At 47.2% G+C, this 16,272-nt stretch overlaps 4 non-coding genes across 4 annotated transcripts; all 4 read left to right on the top strand.

Moving 5' to 3' along the window:
- Positions 1-2,422: 2,422 nt before the first annotated feature.
- On the top strand, positions 2,423-2,494 carry TRNAG-UCC (transfer RNA glycine (anticodon UCC)). The gene has a single exon. It is a non-coding gene; the product is annotated as a tRNA-Gly (tRNA).
- Positions 2,495-7,203: 4,709 nt separating this feature from the next.
- TRNAG-UCC (transfer RNA glycine (anticodon UCC)) lies at positions 7,204-7,275 on the top strand. Its single transcript has one exon. It is a non-coding gene; the product is annotated as a tRNA-Gly (tRNA).
- Positions 7,276-13,602: 6,327 nt separating this feature from the next.
- Positions 13,603-13,674, top strand: TRNAG-UCC (transfer RNA glycine (anticodon UCC)). Its single transcript has one exon. It is a non-coding gene; the product is annotated as a tRNA-Gly (tRNA).
- A 1,536-nt stretch (positions 13,675-15,210) lies between these two features.
- Positions 15,211-15,282, top strand: TRNAG-UCC (transfer RNA glycine (anticodon UCC)). The gene has a single exon. It is a non-coding gene; the product is annotated as a tRNA-Gly (tRNA).
- The last annotated feature ends 990 nt before the right edge of the window (positions 15,283-16,272 follow it).

Here is a 16,272-nt window from a genome sequence, read left to right as displayed (position 1 = left end):
CATGGCTAGTGACTGAGAGGGCCTTGACTTTCCCCTATGACTGACTGTGAGAGGGGAAGGCGAAGATTTTCTGCACCCAGCATGCCTTGTGACATTCTTAGGCAAATGAGGTGAGAGCCCTGCCAGAATAGCTCCAGCGATCCCATGCCACTCCTCTGAAGGCTCCTGATCTGCATAACCACAGCATTTTGAGCAGGAAGCAGAGTGGCGCATCGGAAGCGTGCTGGGCCCATAACCCAGAGGTCGATGGATCGAAACCATCCTCTGCTAGCATGGATTGATTTTTTTTCTTGTGAGGACCACTCTCTCGTTTCCACGCTGCCAGAGCGGAAAAAAGCAGGCTTGTGCCAGCTTTTTGTGGGTTGAGACTGCTCAACTATCGGTCTCTGCTCAAAGTCAGGGAGACAGATGGTCAGAGAATCAACCCTACACTTCAAAGGAAATGATGCACAGTTATGACCATTAACGAAAGATGGGACCCTCGCACTTCTTTCTGAGGCTGCTTGGAACGTTATTATTCCCTTTTTTTGTCCTGCTATTATCAATCTCCTGTGAATTTCGTGGAGCTGTTTTCTTTCTCTACCCTGCTGTTTTTCCCTTGCTGCCAATATATGCTTATTTCAATGATTTGAACTGCTGCTTTCCCTTTCTCCTTTTCTGCGCAGCTTTTGCATTGGTTTCAATCTCCAGTTCCTTAGCAGTTGGAAGAACTTTTTTCCTGATTTTCATGTTGGTCTGTAAACCAAAAACACCTCTGATACTGGTGCAATATAGTCATTCAACTCGGGGTTGTGATGTCTAGAGTTTAAAAAAAACATATGCCATGGAGCGTTGGTGGTATAGTGGTGAGCATAGCTGCCTTCCAAGCAGTTGACCCGGGTTTGATTCCCGGCCAACGCAGTGCTAATATTTATACATTAAGCAAGCTGTAGCTATTCTAACGCAATATGTTAAAAAAAAGAGAAATATCTTGACCAGATTACTCAGCTATTAGATAAATAATAAACAAAGACATAGGCAGGCATCCCAAAAGCCCCGTCTGCGACTTTCTATGTCCTGAAATTTTTATATTTTACAAACAGCAGTCACCACTCACAACTGCTGGTAATAAATGGGCTGCAGGGGGGCAGGCAATGAAACGGCTAAGCCCTTCTGCCCGACCAGCCTTTAGAACTGCAGCATCTCTGCAGTAAAAAGTGTTTCAGGTCAATATCTCTCCCCTGGAAAAAATGTGCGAGACCCACCACCGATAAATGTGGCAAAAGTCCCCAACATTTTATGCATATTTGTGCTCTTACCTGAAAGCAGCGCCACCTTGTAGTCATCGCAGGCAACTGCAGCATACAACCAAATTTATCCGAGAGCAAGGTGAAAGAAACCCAAGGGAACAGCCCCTGTCTGCAGCAGGAAGGTTGGCTGCTTCGAATGGACAGAACTTCCAGTCCTAAGTCCACTCACCTCCCAAACGCTCATACCGGGCAAGCCCTCACCGGGTGCACCTCTGGCTCCCAGGTAAGGCCAAAACCTGAGCATGGTAGCGCAGGATCACAGAGAAGGAGCGGGTGGGGGTGCTTCTGTCTTGACAAAGGCGTGACATGGCTAGTGACTGAGAGGGCCTTGACTTTCCCCTATGACTGACTGTGAGAGGGGAAGGCGAAGATTTTCTGCACCCAGCATGCCTTGTGACATTCTTAGGCAAATGAGGTGAGAGCCCTGCCAGAATAGCTCTAGCGATCCCATGCCACTCCTCTGAAGGCTCCTGATCTGCATAACCACAACATTTCGAGCAGGAAGCAGAGTGGCGCAGCAGAAGCGTGCTGGGCCCGTAACCCAGAGGTCGATGGATCGAAACCCTCCTCTGCTAGCATGGATTGATTTTTTTTCTTGTGAGGACCACTCTCTCGTTTCCACGCTGCCAGAGCGGAAAAAAGCAGGCTTGTGCCAGCTTTTTGTGGGAAGAGACTGCTCAACTATCGGTCTCTGCTCAAAGTCAGGGAGACAGATGGTCAGAGAATCAACCCTACACTTCAAAGGAAATGATGCACAGTTATGACCATTAACGAAAGATGGGACCCTCGCACTTCTTTCTGAGGCTGCTTGGAACGTTATTATTCCCTTTTTTTGTCCTGCTATTATCAATCTCCTGTGAATTTCGTGGAGCTGTTTTCTTTCTCTACCCTGCTGTTTTTCCCTTGCTGCCAATATATGCTTATTTCAATGATTTGAACTGCTGCTTTCCCTTTCTCCTTTTCTGCGCAGCTTTTGCATTGGTTTCAATCTCCAGTTCCTTAGCAGTTGCAAGAACTTTTTTCCTGATTTTCATGTTGGTCTGTAAACCAAAAATACCTCTGATACTGGTGCAATATAGTCATTGAACTCAGGGTTGTGATGTCTAGAGTTTAAAAAAAACATATGCCACGGAGCGTTGGTGGTATAGTGGTGAGCATAGCTGCCTTCCAAGCAGTTGACCCGGGTTCGATTCCCGGCCAACGCAGTGCTAATATTTATACATTAAGCAAGCTGTAGCTATTCTAACGCAATATGTTAAAAAAAAGAGAAATATCTTGACCAGATTACTCAGCTATTAGATAAATAATAAACAAAGACATAGGCAGGCATCCCAAAAGCCCCGTCTGCGACTTTCTATGTCCTGAAATTTTTATATTTTACAAACAGCAGTCACCACTCACAACTGCTGGCAATAAATGGGCTGCAGGGGGGCAGGCAATGAAACGGCTAAGCCCTTCTGCCCGACCAGCCTTTAGAACTGCAGCATCTCTGCAGTAAAAAGTGTTTCAGGTCAATATCTCTCCCCTGGAAAAAATGTGCGAGACCCACCACCGATAAATGTGGCAAAAGTCCCCAACATTTTCTGCATATTTGTGCTCTTACCTGAAAGCAGCGCCACCTTGTAGTCATCGCAGGCAACTGCAGCATACAACCAAATTTATCCGAGAGCAAGGTGAAGGAAACCCAAGGGAACAGCCCCTGTCTGCAGCAGGAAGGTTGGCTGCTTCGAATGGACAGAACTTCCAGTCCTAAGTCCACTCACGTCCCGAACGCTCATACCGGGCAAGCCCTCACCGGGTGCACCTCTGGCTCCCAGGTAAGGCCAAAACCTGAGCATGGTAGCGCAGGATCACAGAGAAGGAGCGGGTGGGGGTGCTTCTGTCTTGACAAAGGCGTGACATGGCTAGTGACTGAGAGGGCCTTGACTTTCCCCTATGACTGACTGTGAGAGGGGAAGGCGAAGATTTTCTGCATCCAGCATGCCTTGTGACATTCTTAGGCAAATGAGGTGAGAGCTCTGCCAGAATAGCTCCAGCGATCCCATGCCACTCCTCTGAAGGCTCCTGATCTGCATAACCACAGCATTTTGAGCAGGAAGCAGAGTGGCGCAGCGGAAGAGTGCTGGGCCCATAACCCAGAGGTCGATGGATCGAAACCATCCTCTGCTAGCATGGATTGATTTTTTTTCTTGTGAGGACCACTCTCTCGTTTCCACGCTGCCAGAGCGGAAAAAAGCAGGCTTGTGCCAGCTTTTTGTGGGAAGAGACTGCTCAACTATCGGTCTCTGCTCAAAGTCAGGGAGACAGATGGTCAGAGAATCAACCCTACACTTCAAAGGAAATGATGCACAGTTATGACCATTAACGAAAGATGGGACCCTCGCACTTCTTTCTGAGGCTGCTTGGAACGTTATTATTCCCTTTTTTTGTCCTGCTATTATCAATCTCCTGTGAATTTCGTGGAGCTGTTTTCTTTCTCTACCCTGCTGTTTTTCCCTTGCTGCCAATATATGCTTATTTCAATGATTTGAACTGCTGCTTTCCCTTTCTCCTTTTCTGCGCAGCTTTTGCATTGGTTTCAATCTCCAGTTCCTTAGCAGTTGCAAGAACTTTTTTCCTGATTTTCATGTTGGTCTGTAAACCAAAAATACCTCTGATACTGGTGCAATATAGTCATTGAACTCAGGGTTGTGATGTCTAGAGTTTAAAAAAAACATATGCCACGGAGCGTTGGTGGTATAGTGATGAGCATAGCTGCCTTCCAAGCAGTTGACCCGGGTTCGATTCCCGGCCAACGCAGTGCTAATATTTATACATTAAGCAAGCTGTAGCTATTCTAACGCAATATGTAAAAAAAAAGAGAAATATCTTGACCAGATTACTCAGCTATTAGATAAATAATAAACAAAGACTTAGGCAGGCATCCCAAAAGCCCCGTCTGCGACTTTCTATGTCCTGAAATTTTTATATTTTACAAACAGCAGTCACCACTCACAACTGCTGGCAATAAATGGGCTGCAGGGGGGCAGGCAATGAAACGGCTAAGCCCTTCTGCCCGACCAGCCTTTAGAACTGCAGCATCTCTGCAGTAAAAAGTGTTTCAGGTCAATATCTCTCCCCTGGAAAAAATGTGCGAGACCCACCACCGATAAATGTGGCAAAAGTCCCCAACATTTTCTGCATATTTGTGCTCTTACCTGAAAGCAGCGCCACCTTGTAGTCATCGCAGGCAACTGCAGCATACAACCAAATTTATCCGAGAGCAAGGTGAAAGAAACCCAAGGGAACAGCCCCTGTCTGCAGCAGGAAGGTTGGCTGCTTCGAATGGACAGAACTTCCAGTCCTAAGTCCACTCACGTCCAGAACGCTCATACCGGGCAAGCCCTCACCGGGTGCACCTCTGGCTCCCAGGTAAGGCCAAAACCTGAGCATGGTAGCGCAGGATCACAGAGAAGGAGCGGGTGGGGGTGCTTCTGTCTTGACAAAGGCGTGACATGGCTAGTGACTGAGAGGGCCTTGACTTTCCCCTATGACTGACTGTGAGAGGGGAAGGCGAAGATTTTCTGCACCCAGCATGCCTTGTGACATTCTTAGGCAAATGAGGTGAGAGCCCTGCCAGAATAGCTCCAGCGATCCCATGCCACTCCTCTGAAGGCTCCTGATCTGCATAACCACAGCATTTTGAGCAGGAAGCAGAGTGGCGCAGCAGAATTGTGCTGGGCCCATAACCCAGAGGTCGATGGATCGAAACCATCCTCTGCTAGCATGGATTGATTTTTTTTCTTGTGAGGACCACTCTCTCGTTTCCACGCTGCCAGAGCGGAAAAAAGCAGGCTTGTGCCAGCTTTTTGTGGGAAGAGACTACTCAACTTTCGGTCTCTGCTCAAAGTCAGGGAGACAGATGGTCAGAGAATCAACCCTACACTTCAAAGGAAATGATGCACAGTTATGACCATTAACGAAAGATGGGACCCTCGCACTTCTTTCTGAGGCTGCTTGGAACGTTATTATTCCCTTTTTTTGTCCTGCTATTATCAATCTCCTGTGAATTTCGTGGAGCTGTTTTCTTTTTCTTCCCTGCTGTTTTTCCCTTGCTGCCAATATATGCTTATTTCAATGATTTGAACTGCTGCTTTCCCTTTCTCCTTTTCTGCGCAGCTTTTGCATTGGTTTCAATCTCCAGTTCCTTAGCAGTTGCAAGAACTTTTTTCCTGATTTTCATGTTGGTCTGTAAACCAAAAATACCTCTGATACTGGTGCAATATAGTCATTCAACTCAGGGTTGTGATGTCTAGAGTTTAAAAAAAACATATGCATTGGAGCGTTGGTGGTATAGTGGTGAGCATAGCTGCCTTCCAAGCAGTTGACCCGGGTTTGATTCCCGGCCAACGCAGTGCTAATATTTATACATTAAGCAAGCTGTAGCTATTCTAACGCAATATGTTAAAAAAAAGATAAATATCTTGACCAGATTACTCAGCTATTAGATAAATAATAAACAAAGACATAGGCAGGCATCCCAAAAAGCCCCGTCTGCGACTTTCTATGTCCTGAAATTTTTATATTTTACAAACAGCAGTCACCACTCACAACTGCTGGTAATAAATGGGCTGCAGGGGGGCAGGCAATGAAACGGCTAAGCCCTTCTGCCCGACCAGCCTTTAGAACTGCAGCATCTCTGCAGTAAAAAGTGTTTCAGGTCAATATCTCTCCCCTGGAAAAAATGTGCGAGACCCACCACCGATAAATGTGGCAAAAGTCCCCAACATTTTCTGCATATTTGTGCTCTTACCTGAAAGCAGCGCCACCTTGTAGTCATCGCAGGCAACTGCAGCATACAACCAAATTTATCCGAGAGCAAGGTGAAAGAAACCCAAGGGAACAGCCCCTGTCTGCAGCAGGAAGGTTGGCTGTTTCGAATGGACAGAACTTCCAGTCCTAAGTCCACTCACGTCCCGAACGCTCATACCGGGCAAGCCCTCACCGGGTGCACCTCTGGCTCCCAGGTAAGGCCAAAACCTGAGCATGGTAGCGCAGGATCACAGAGAAGGAGCGGGTGGGGGTGCTTCTGTCTTGACAAAGGCGTGACATGGCTAGTGACTAAGAGGGCCTTGACTTTCCCCTATGACTGACTGTGAGAGGGGAAGGCGAAGATTTTCTGCACCCAGCATGCCTTGTGACATTCTTAGGCAAATGAGGTGAGAGCCCTGCCAGAATAGCTCCAGCGATCCCATGCCACTCCTCTGAAGGCTCCTGATCTGCATAACCACAGCATTTTGAGCAGGAAGCAGAGTGGCGCAGCGGAAGTGTGCTGGGCCCATAACCCAGAGGTCGATGGATCGAAACCATCCTCTGCTAGCATGGATTGATTTTTTTTCTTGTGAGGACCACTCTCTCGTTTCCACGCTGCCAGAGCGGAAAACAGCAGGCTTGTGCCAGCTTTTTGTGGGAAGAGACTGCTCAACTATCGGTCTCTGCTCAAAGTCAGGGAGACAGATGGTCAGAGAATCAACCCTACACTTCAAAGGAAATGATGCACAGTTATGACCATTAAAGAAAGATGGGACCCTCGCACTTCTTTCTGAGCCTGCTTGGAACGTTATTATTCCCTTTTTTTGTCCTGCTATTATCAATCTCCTGTGAATTTCGTGGAGCTGTTTTCTTTCTCTACCCTGCTGTTTTTCCCTTGCTGCCAATATATGCTTATTTCAATGATTTGAACTGCTGCTTTCCCTTTCTCCTTTTCTGCGCAGCTTTTGCATTGGTTTCAATCTCCAGTTCCTTAGCAGTTGCAAGAACTTTTTTCCTGATTTTCATGTTGGTCTGTAAACCAAAAATACCTCTGATACTGGTGCAATATAGTCATTGAACTCAGGGTTGTGATGTCTAGAGTTTAAAAAAAATATGCCACGGAGCGTTGGTGGTATAGTGGTGAGCATAGCTGCCTTCCAAGCAGTTGACCCGGGTTCGATTCCCGGCCAACGCAGTGCTAATATTTATACATTAAGCAAGCTGTAGCTATTCTAACGCAATATGTTAAAAAAAAGAGAAATATCTTGACCAGATTACTCAGCTATTAGATAAATAATAAACAAAGACATAGGCAGGCATCCCAAAAGCCCCGTCTGCGACTTTCTATGTCCTGAAATTTTTATATTTTACAAACAGCAGTCACCACTCACAACTGCTGGCAATAAATGGGCTGCAGGGGGGCAGGCAATGAAACGGCTAAGCCCTTCTGCCCGACCAGCCTTTAGAACTGCAGCATCTCTGCAGTAAAAAGTGTTTCAGGTCAATATCTCTCCCCTGGAAAAAATGTGCGAGACCCACCACCGATAAATGTGGCAAAAGTCCCCAACATTTTCTGCATATTTGTGCTCTTACCTGAAAGCAGCGCCACCTTGTAGTCATCGCAGGCAACTGCAGCATACAACCAAATTTATCCGAGAGCAAGGTAAAAGAAACCCAAGGGAACAGCCCCTGTCTGCAGCAGGAAGGTTGGCTGCTTCGAATGGACAGAACTTCCAGTCCTAAGTCCACTCACGTCCCGAACGCTCATACCGGGCAAGCCCTCACCGGGTGCACCTCTGGCTCCCAGGTAAGGCCAAAACCTGAGCATGGTAGCGCAGGATCACAGAGAAGGAGCGGGTGGGGGTGCTTCTGTCTTGACAAAGGCGTGACATGGCTAGTGACTGAGAGGGCCTTGACTTTCCCCTATGACTGACTGTGAGAGGGGAAGGCGAAGATTTTCTGCACCCAGCATGCCTTGTGACATTCTTAGGCAAATGAGGTGAGAGCCCTGCCAGAATAGCTCCAGCGATCCCATGCCACTCCTCTGAAGGCTCCTGATCTGCATAACCACAGCATTTTGAGCAGGAAGCAGAGTGGCGCAGCGGAAGCGTGCTGGGCCCATAACCCAGAGGTCGATGGATCGAAACCATCCTCTGCTAGCATGGATTGATTTTTTTTCTTGTGAGGACCACTCTCTCGTTTCCACGCTGCCAGAGCGGAAAACAGCAGGCTTGTGCCAGCTTTTTGTGGGAAGAGACTGCTCAACTATCGGTCTCTGCTCAAAGTCAGGGAGACAGATGGTCAGAGAATCAACCCTACACTTCAAAGGAAATGATGCACAGTTATGACCATTAACGAAAGATGGGACCCTCGCACTTCTTTCTGAGGCTGCTTGGAACGTTATTATTCCCTTTTTTTGTCCTGCTATTATCAATCTCCTGTGAATTTCGTGGAGCTGTTTTCTTTCTCTACCCTGCTGTTTTTCCCTTGCTGCCAATATATGCTTATTTCAATGATTTGAACTGCTGCTTTCCCTTTCTCCTTTTCTGCGCAGCTTTTGCATTGGTTTCAATCTCCAGTTCCTTAGCAGTTGCAAGAACTTTTTTCCTGATTTTCATGTTGGTCTGTAAACCAAAAATACCTCTGATACTGGTGCAATATAGTCATTGAACTCAGGGTTGTGATGTCTAGAGTTTAAAAAAAACATATGCTTTGGAGCGTTGGTGGTATAGTGGTGAGCATAGCTGCCTTCCAAGCAGTTGACCCGGGTTTGATTCCCGGCCAACGCAGTGCTAATATTTATACATTAAGCAAGCTGTAGCTATTCTAACGCAATATGTTAAAAAAAAGAGAAATATCTTGACCAGATTACTCAGCTATTAGATAAATAATAAACAAAGACATAGGCAGGCATCCCAAAAAGCCCCGTCTGCGACTTTCTATGTCCTGAAATTTTTATATTTTACAAACAGCAGTCACCACTCACAACTGCTGGTAATAAATGGGCTGCAGGGGGGCAGGCAATGAAACGGCTAAGCCCTTCTGCCCGACCAGCCTTTAGAACTGCAGCATCTCTGCAGTAAAAAGTGTTTCAGGTCAATATCTCTCCCCTGGAAAAAATGTGCGAGACCCACCACCGATAAATGTGGCAAAAGTCCCCAACATTTTATGCATATTTGTGCTCTTACCTGAAAGCAGCGCCACCTTGTAGTCATCGCAGGCAACTGCAGCATACAACCAAATTTATCCGAGAGCAAGGTGAAAGAAACCCAAGGGAACAGCCCCTGTCTGCAGCAGGAAGGTTGGCTGCTTCGAATGGACAGAACCTCCAGTCCTAAGTCCACTCACGTCCCGAATGCTCCCAAACGCTCATACCGGGCAAGCCCTCACCGGGTGCACCTCTGGCTCCCAGGTAAGGCCAAAACCTGAGCATGGTAGCGCAGGATCACAGACGAGGAGCGGGTGGGGGTGCTTCTGTCTTGACAAAGGCGTGACATGGCTAGTGACTGAGAGGGCCTTGACTTTCCCCTATGACTGACTGTGAGAGGGGAAGGCGAAGATTTTCTGCACCCAGCATGCCTTGTGACATTCTTAGGCAAATGAGGTGAGAGCCCTGCCAGAATAGCTCCAGCGATCCCATGCCACTCCTCTGAAGGCTCCTGATCTGCATAACCACAGCATTTTGAGCAGGAAGCAGAGTGGCGCAGCGGAAGCGTGCTGGGCCCATAACCCAGAGGTCGATGGATCGAAACCATTCTCTGCTAGCATGGATTGATTTTTTTTCTTGTGAGGACCACTCTCTCGTTTCCACGTTGCCAGAGCGGAAAAAAGCAGGCTTGTGCCAGCTTTTTGTGGGAAGAGACTGCTCAACTATCGGTCTCTGCTCAAAGTCAGGGAGACAGATGGTCAGAGAATCAACCCTACACTTCAAAGGAAATGATGCACAGTTATGACCATTAACGAAAGATGGGACCCTCGCACTTCTTTCTGAGGCTGCTTGGAACGTTATTATTCCCTTTTTTTGTCCTGCTATTATCAATCTCCTGTGAATTTCGTGGAGCTGTTTTCTTTCTCTACCCTGCTGTTTTTCCCTTGCTGCCAATATATGCTTATTTCAATGATTTGAACTGCTGCTTTCCCTTTCTCCTTTTCTGCGCAGCTTTTGCATTGGTTTCAATCTCCAGTTCCTTAGCAGTTGCAAGAACTTTTTTCCTGATTTTCATGTTGGTCTGTAAACCAAAAATACCTCTGATACTGGTGCAATATAGTCATTGAACTCAGGGTTGTGATGTCTAGAGTTTAAAAAAAACATATGCTTTGGAGCGTTGGTGGTATAGTGGTGAGCATAGCTGCCTTCCAAGCAGTTGACCCGGGTTTGATTCCCGGCCAACGCAGTGCTAATATTTATACATTAAGCAAGCTGTAGCTATTCTAACGCAATATGTTAAAAAAAAGAGAAATATCTTGACCAGATTACTCAGCTATTAGATAAATAATAAACAAAGACATAGGCAGGCATCCCAAAAAGCCCCGTCTGCGACTTTCTATGTCCTGAAATTTTTATATTTTACAAACAGCAGTCACCACTCACAACTGCTGGTAATAAATGGGCTGCAGGGGGGCAGGCAATGAAACGGCTAAGCCCTTCTGCCCGACCAGCCTTTAGAACTGCAGCATCTCTGCAGTAAAAAGTGTTTCAGGTCAATATCTCTCCCCTGGAAAAAATGTGCGAGACCCACCACCGATAAATGTGGCAAAAGTCCCCAACATTTTCTGCATATTTGTGCTCTTACCTGAAAGCAGCGCCACCTTGTAGTCATCGCAGGCAACTGCAGCATACAACCAAATTTATCCGAGAGCAAGGTGAAAGAAACCCAAGGGAACAGCCCCTGTCTGCAGCAGGAAGGTTGGCTGCTTCGAATGGACAGAACTTCCAGTCCTAAGTCCACTCACGTCCCGAATGCTCCCAAACGCTCATACCGGGCAAGCCCTCACCGGGTGCACCTCTGGCTCCCAGGTAAGGCCAAAACCTGAGCATGGTAGCGCAGGATCACAGACGAGGAGCGGGTGGGGGTGCTTCTGTCTTGACAAAGGCGTGACATGGCTAGTGACTGAGAGGGCCTTGACTTTCCCCTATGACTGACTGTGAGAGGGGAAGGCGAAGATTTTCTGCACCCAGCATGCCTTGTGACATTCTTAGGCAAATGAGGTGAGAGCCCTGCCAGAATAGCTCCAGCGATCCCATGCCACTCCTCTGAAGGCTCCTGATCTGCATAACCACAGCATTTTGAGCAGGAAGCAGAGTGGCGCAGCGGAAGCGTGCTGGGCCCATAACCCAGAGGTCGATGGATCGAAACCATTCTCTGCTAGCATGGATTGATTTTTTTTCTTGTGAGGACCACTCTCTCGTTTCCACGTTGCCAGAGCGGAAAAAAGCAGGCTTGTGCCAGCTTTTTGTGGGAAGAGACTGCTCAACTATCGGTCTCTGCTCAAAGTCAGGGAGACAGATGGTCAGAGAATCAACCCTACACTTCAAAGGAAATGATGCACAGTTATGACCATTAACGAAAGATGGGACCCTCGCACTTCTTTCTGAGGCTGCTTGGAACGTTATTATTCCCTTTTTTTGTCCTGCTATTATCAATCTCCTGTGAATTTCGTGGAGCTGTTTTCTTTCTCTACCCTGCTGTTTTTCCCTTGCTGCCAATATATGCTTATTTCAATGATTTGAACTGCTGCTTTCCCTTTCTCCTTTTCTGCGCAGCTTTTGCATTGGTTTCAATCTCCAGTTCCTTAGCAGTTGCAAGAACTTTTTTCCTGATTTTCATGTTGGTCTGTAAACCAAAAATACCTCTGATACTGGTGCAATATAGTCATTCAACTCAGGGTTGTGATGTCTAGAGTTTAAAAAAAACATATGCCATGGAGCGTTGGTGGTATAGTGGTGAGCATAGCTGCCTTCCAAGCAGTTGACCCGGGTTCGATTCCTGGCCAACGCAGTGCTAATATTTATACATTAAGCAAGCTGTAGCTATTCTAACGCAATATGTTAAAAAAAAGAGAAATATCTTGACCAGATTACTCAGCTATTAGATAAATAATAAACAAAGACATAGGCAGGCATCCCAAAAAGCCCCGTCTGCGACTTTCTATGTCCTGAAATTTTTATATTTTACAAACAGCAGTCACCACTCACAACTGCTGGTAATAAATGGGCTGCAGGGGGGCAGGCAATGAAACGGCTAAGCCCTTCTGCCCGACCAGCCTTTAGAACTGCAGCATCTCTGCAGTAAAAAGTGTTTCAGGTCAATATCTCTCCCCTGGAAAAAATGTGCGAGACCCACCACCGATAAATGTGGCAAAAGTCCCCAACATTTTATGCATATTTGTGCTCTTACCTGAAAGCAGCGCCACCTTGTAGTCATCGAAGGCAACTGCAGCATACAACCAAATTTATCCGAGAGCAAGGTGAAACAAACCCAAGGGAACAGCCCCTGTCTGCAGCAGGAAGGTTGGCTGCTTCGAATGGACAGAACTTCCAGTCCTAAGTCCACTCGCGTCCCGAACGCTCATACCGGGCAAGCCCTCACCGGGTGCTCCTCTGGCTCCCAGGTAAGGCCAAAACCTGAGCATGGTAGCGCAGGATCACAGAGAAGGAGCGGGTGGGGGTGCTTCTGTCTTGACAAAGGCGTGACATGGCTAGTGACTGAGAGGGCCTTGACTTTCCCCTATGACTGACTGTGAGAGGGGAAGGCGAAGATTTTCTGCACCCAGCATGCCTTGTGACATTCTTAGGCAAATGAGGTGAGAGCCCTGCCAGAATAGCTCCAGCGATCCCATGCCACTCCTCTGAAGGCTCCTGATCTGCATAACCACAGCATTTTGAGCAGGAAGCAGAGTGGCGCAGCAGAAGCGTGCTGGGCCCATAACCCAGAGGTCGATGGATCGAAACCATCCTCTGCTAGCATGGATTGATTTTTTTTCTTGTGAGGACCACTCTCTCGTTTCCACGCTGCCAGAGCGGAAAAAAGCAGGCTTGTGCCAGCTTTTTGTGGGAAGAGACTGCTCAACTATCGGTCTCTGCTCAAAGTCAGGGAGACAGATGGTCAGAGAATCAACCCTACACTTCAAAGGAAATGATGCACAGTTATGACCATTAAAGAAAGATGGGACCCTCGCACTTCTTTCTGAGGCTGCTTGGAACGTTATTATTCCCTTTTTTTGTCCTGCTATTATCAATCTCCTGTGAATTTCGTGGAGCTGTTTTCTTTCTCTACCCTGCTGTTTTTCCCTTGCTGCCAATATATGCTTATTTCAATGATTTGAACTGCTGCTTTCCCTTTCTCCTTTTCAGCGCAGCTTTTGCATTGGTTTCAATCTCCAGTTCCTTAGCAGTTGCAAGAACTTTTTTCCTGATTTTCATGTTGGTCTGTAAACCAAAAATACCTCTGATACTGGTGCAATATAGTCATTGAACTCAGGGTTGTGATGTCTAGAGTTTAAAAAAAATATATGCCATGGAGCGTTGGTGGTATAGTGGTGAGCATAGCTGCCTTCCAAGCAGTTGACCCGGGTTCGATTCCCGGCCAACGCAGTGCTAATATTTATACATTAAGCAAGCTGTAGCTATTCTAACGCAATATGTTAAAAAAAAGAGAAATATCTTGACCAGATTACTCAGCTATTAGATAAATAATAAACAAAGACATAGGCAGGCAGGCATCCCAAAAGCCCCGTCTGCGACTTTCTATGTCCTGAAATTTTTATATTTTACAAACAGCAGTCACCACTCACAACTGCTGGTAATAAATGGGCTGCAGGGGGGCAGGCAATGAAACGGCTAAGCCCTTCTGCCCGACCAGCCTTTAGAACTGCAGCATATCTGCAGTAAAAAGTGTTTCAGGTCAATATCTCTCCCCTGGAAAAAATGTGCGAGACCCACCACCGATAAATGTGGCAAAAGTCCCCAACATTTTCTGCATATTTGTGCTCTTACCTGAAAGCAGCGCCACCTTGTAGTCATCGCAGGCAACTGCAGCATACAACCAAATTTATCCGAGAGCAAGGTGAAAGAAACCCAAGGGAACAGCCCCTGTCTGCAGCAGGAAGGTTGGCTGCTTCGAATGGACAGAACTTCCAGTCCTAAGTCCACTCACGTCCCGAACGCTCCCAAACGCTCATACCGGGCAACCCCTCACCGGGTGCACCTCTGGCTCCCAGGTAAGGCCAAAACCTGAGCATGGTAGCGCAGGATCACAGAGAAGGAGCGGGTGGGGGTGCTTCTGTCTTGACAAAGGCGTGACATGGCTAGTGACTGAGAGGGCCTTGACTTTCCCCTATGACTGACTGTGAGAGGGGAAGGCGAAGATTTTCTGCACCCAGCATGCCTTGTGACATTCTTAGGCAAATGAGGTGAGAGCCCTGCCAGAATAGCTCCAGCGATCCCATGCCACTCCTCTGAAGGCTCCTGATCTGCATAACCACAGCATTTTGAGCAGGAAGCAGAGAGGCGCAGCGGAAGCGTGCTGGGCCCATAACCCAGAGGTCGATTGATCGAAACCATTCTCTGCTAGCATGGATTGATTTTTTTTCTTGTGAGGACCACTCTCTCGTTTCCACGCTGCCAGAGCGGAAAAAAGCAGGCTTGTGCCAGCTTTTTGTGGGAAGAGACTGCTCAACTATCGGTCTCTGCTCAAAGTCAGGGAGACAGATGGTCAGAGAATCAACCCTACACTTCAAAGGAAATGATGCACAGTTATGACCATTAACGAAAGATGGGACCCTCGCACTTCTTTCTGAGGCTGCTTGGAACGTTATTATTCCCTTTTTTTGTCCTGCTATTATCAATCTCCTGTGAATTTCGTGGAGCTGTTTTCTTTCTCTACCCTGCTGTTTTTCCCTTGCTGCCAATATATGCTTATTTCAATGATTTGAACTGCTGCTTTCCCTTTCTCCTTTTCTGCGCAGCTTTTGCATTGGTTTCAATCTCCAGTTCCTTAGCAGTTGCAAGAACTTTTTTCCTGATTTTCATGTTGGTCTGTAAACCAAAAATACCTCTGATACTGGTGCAATATAGTCATTGAACTCAGGGTTGTGATGTCTAGAGTTTAAAAAAAACATATGCCACGGAGCGTTGGTGGTATAGTGGTGAGCATAGCTGCCTTCCAAGCAGTTGACCCGGGTTCGATTCCCGGCCAACGCAGTGCTAATATTTATACATTAAGCAAGCTGTAGCTATTCTAACGCAATATGTTAAAAAAAAGAGAAATATCTTGACCAGATTACTCAGCTATTAGATAAATAATAAACAAAGACATAGGCAGGCATCCCAAAAGCCCCGACTGCGACTTTCTATGTCCTGACATTTTTATATTTTACAAACAGCAGTCCCCACTCACAACTGCTGGTAATAAATGGGCTGCAGGGGGGCAGGCAATGAAACGGCTAAGCCCTTCTGCCCGACCAGCCTTTAGAACTGCAGCATCTCTGCAGTAAAAAGTGTTTCAGGTCAATATCTCTCCCCTGGAAAAAATGTGCGAGACCCACCACCGATAAATGTGGCAAAAGTCCCCAACATTTTATGCATATTTGTGCTCTTACCTGAAAGCAGCGCCACCTTGTAGTCATCGCAGGCAACTGCAGCATACAACCAAATTTATCCAAGAGCAAGGTGAAAGAAACCCAAGGGAACAGCCCCTGTCTGCAGCAGGAAGGTTGGCTGCTTCGAATGGACAGAACTTCCAGTCCTAAGTCCACTCACGTCCCGAACGCTCCCAAACACTCGCCCTCACCGGGTGCACCTCTGGCTCCCAGGTAAGGCCAAAACCTGAGCATGGTAGCGCAGGATCACAGAGAAGGAGCGGGTGGGGGTGCTTCTGTCTTGACAAAGGCGTGACATGGCTAGTGACTGAGAGGGCCTTGACTTTCCCCTATGACTGACTGTGAGAGGGGAAGGCGAAGATTTTCTGCACCCAGCATGCCTTGTGACATTCTTAGGCAAATGAGGTGAGAGCCCTGCCAGAATAGCTCCAGCGATCCCATGCCACTCCTCTGAAGGCTCCTGATCTGCATAACCACAGCATTTTGAGCAGGAAGCAGAGTGGCGCAGCGGAAGCGTGCTGGGCCCATAACCCAGAGGTCGATGGATTGAAACCATCCTCTGCTAGCATGGATTGATTTTTTTTCTTGTGAG

Source organism: Pleurodeles waltl, unplaced genomic scaffold, assembly GCF_031143425.1.
Source record: "Pleurodeles waltl isolate 20211129_DDA unplaced genomic scaffold, aPleWal1.hap1.20221129 scaffold_69, whole genome shotgun sequence".
Lineage (NCBI taxonomy): Eukaryota > Metazoa > Chordata > Amphibia > Caudata > Salamandridae > Pleurodeles > Pleurodeles waltl.
This window is presented reverse-complemented; position numbering and strand designations above follow the sequence as displayed.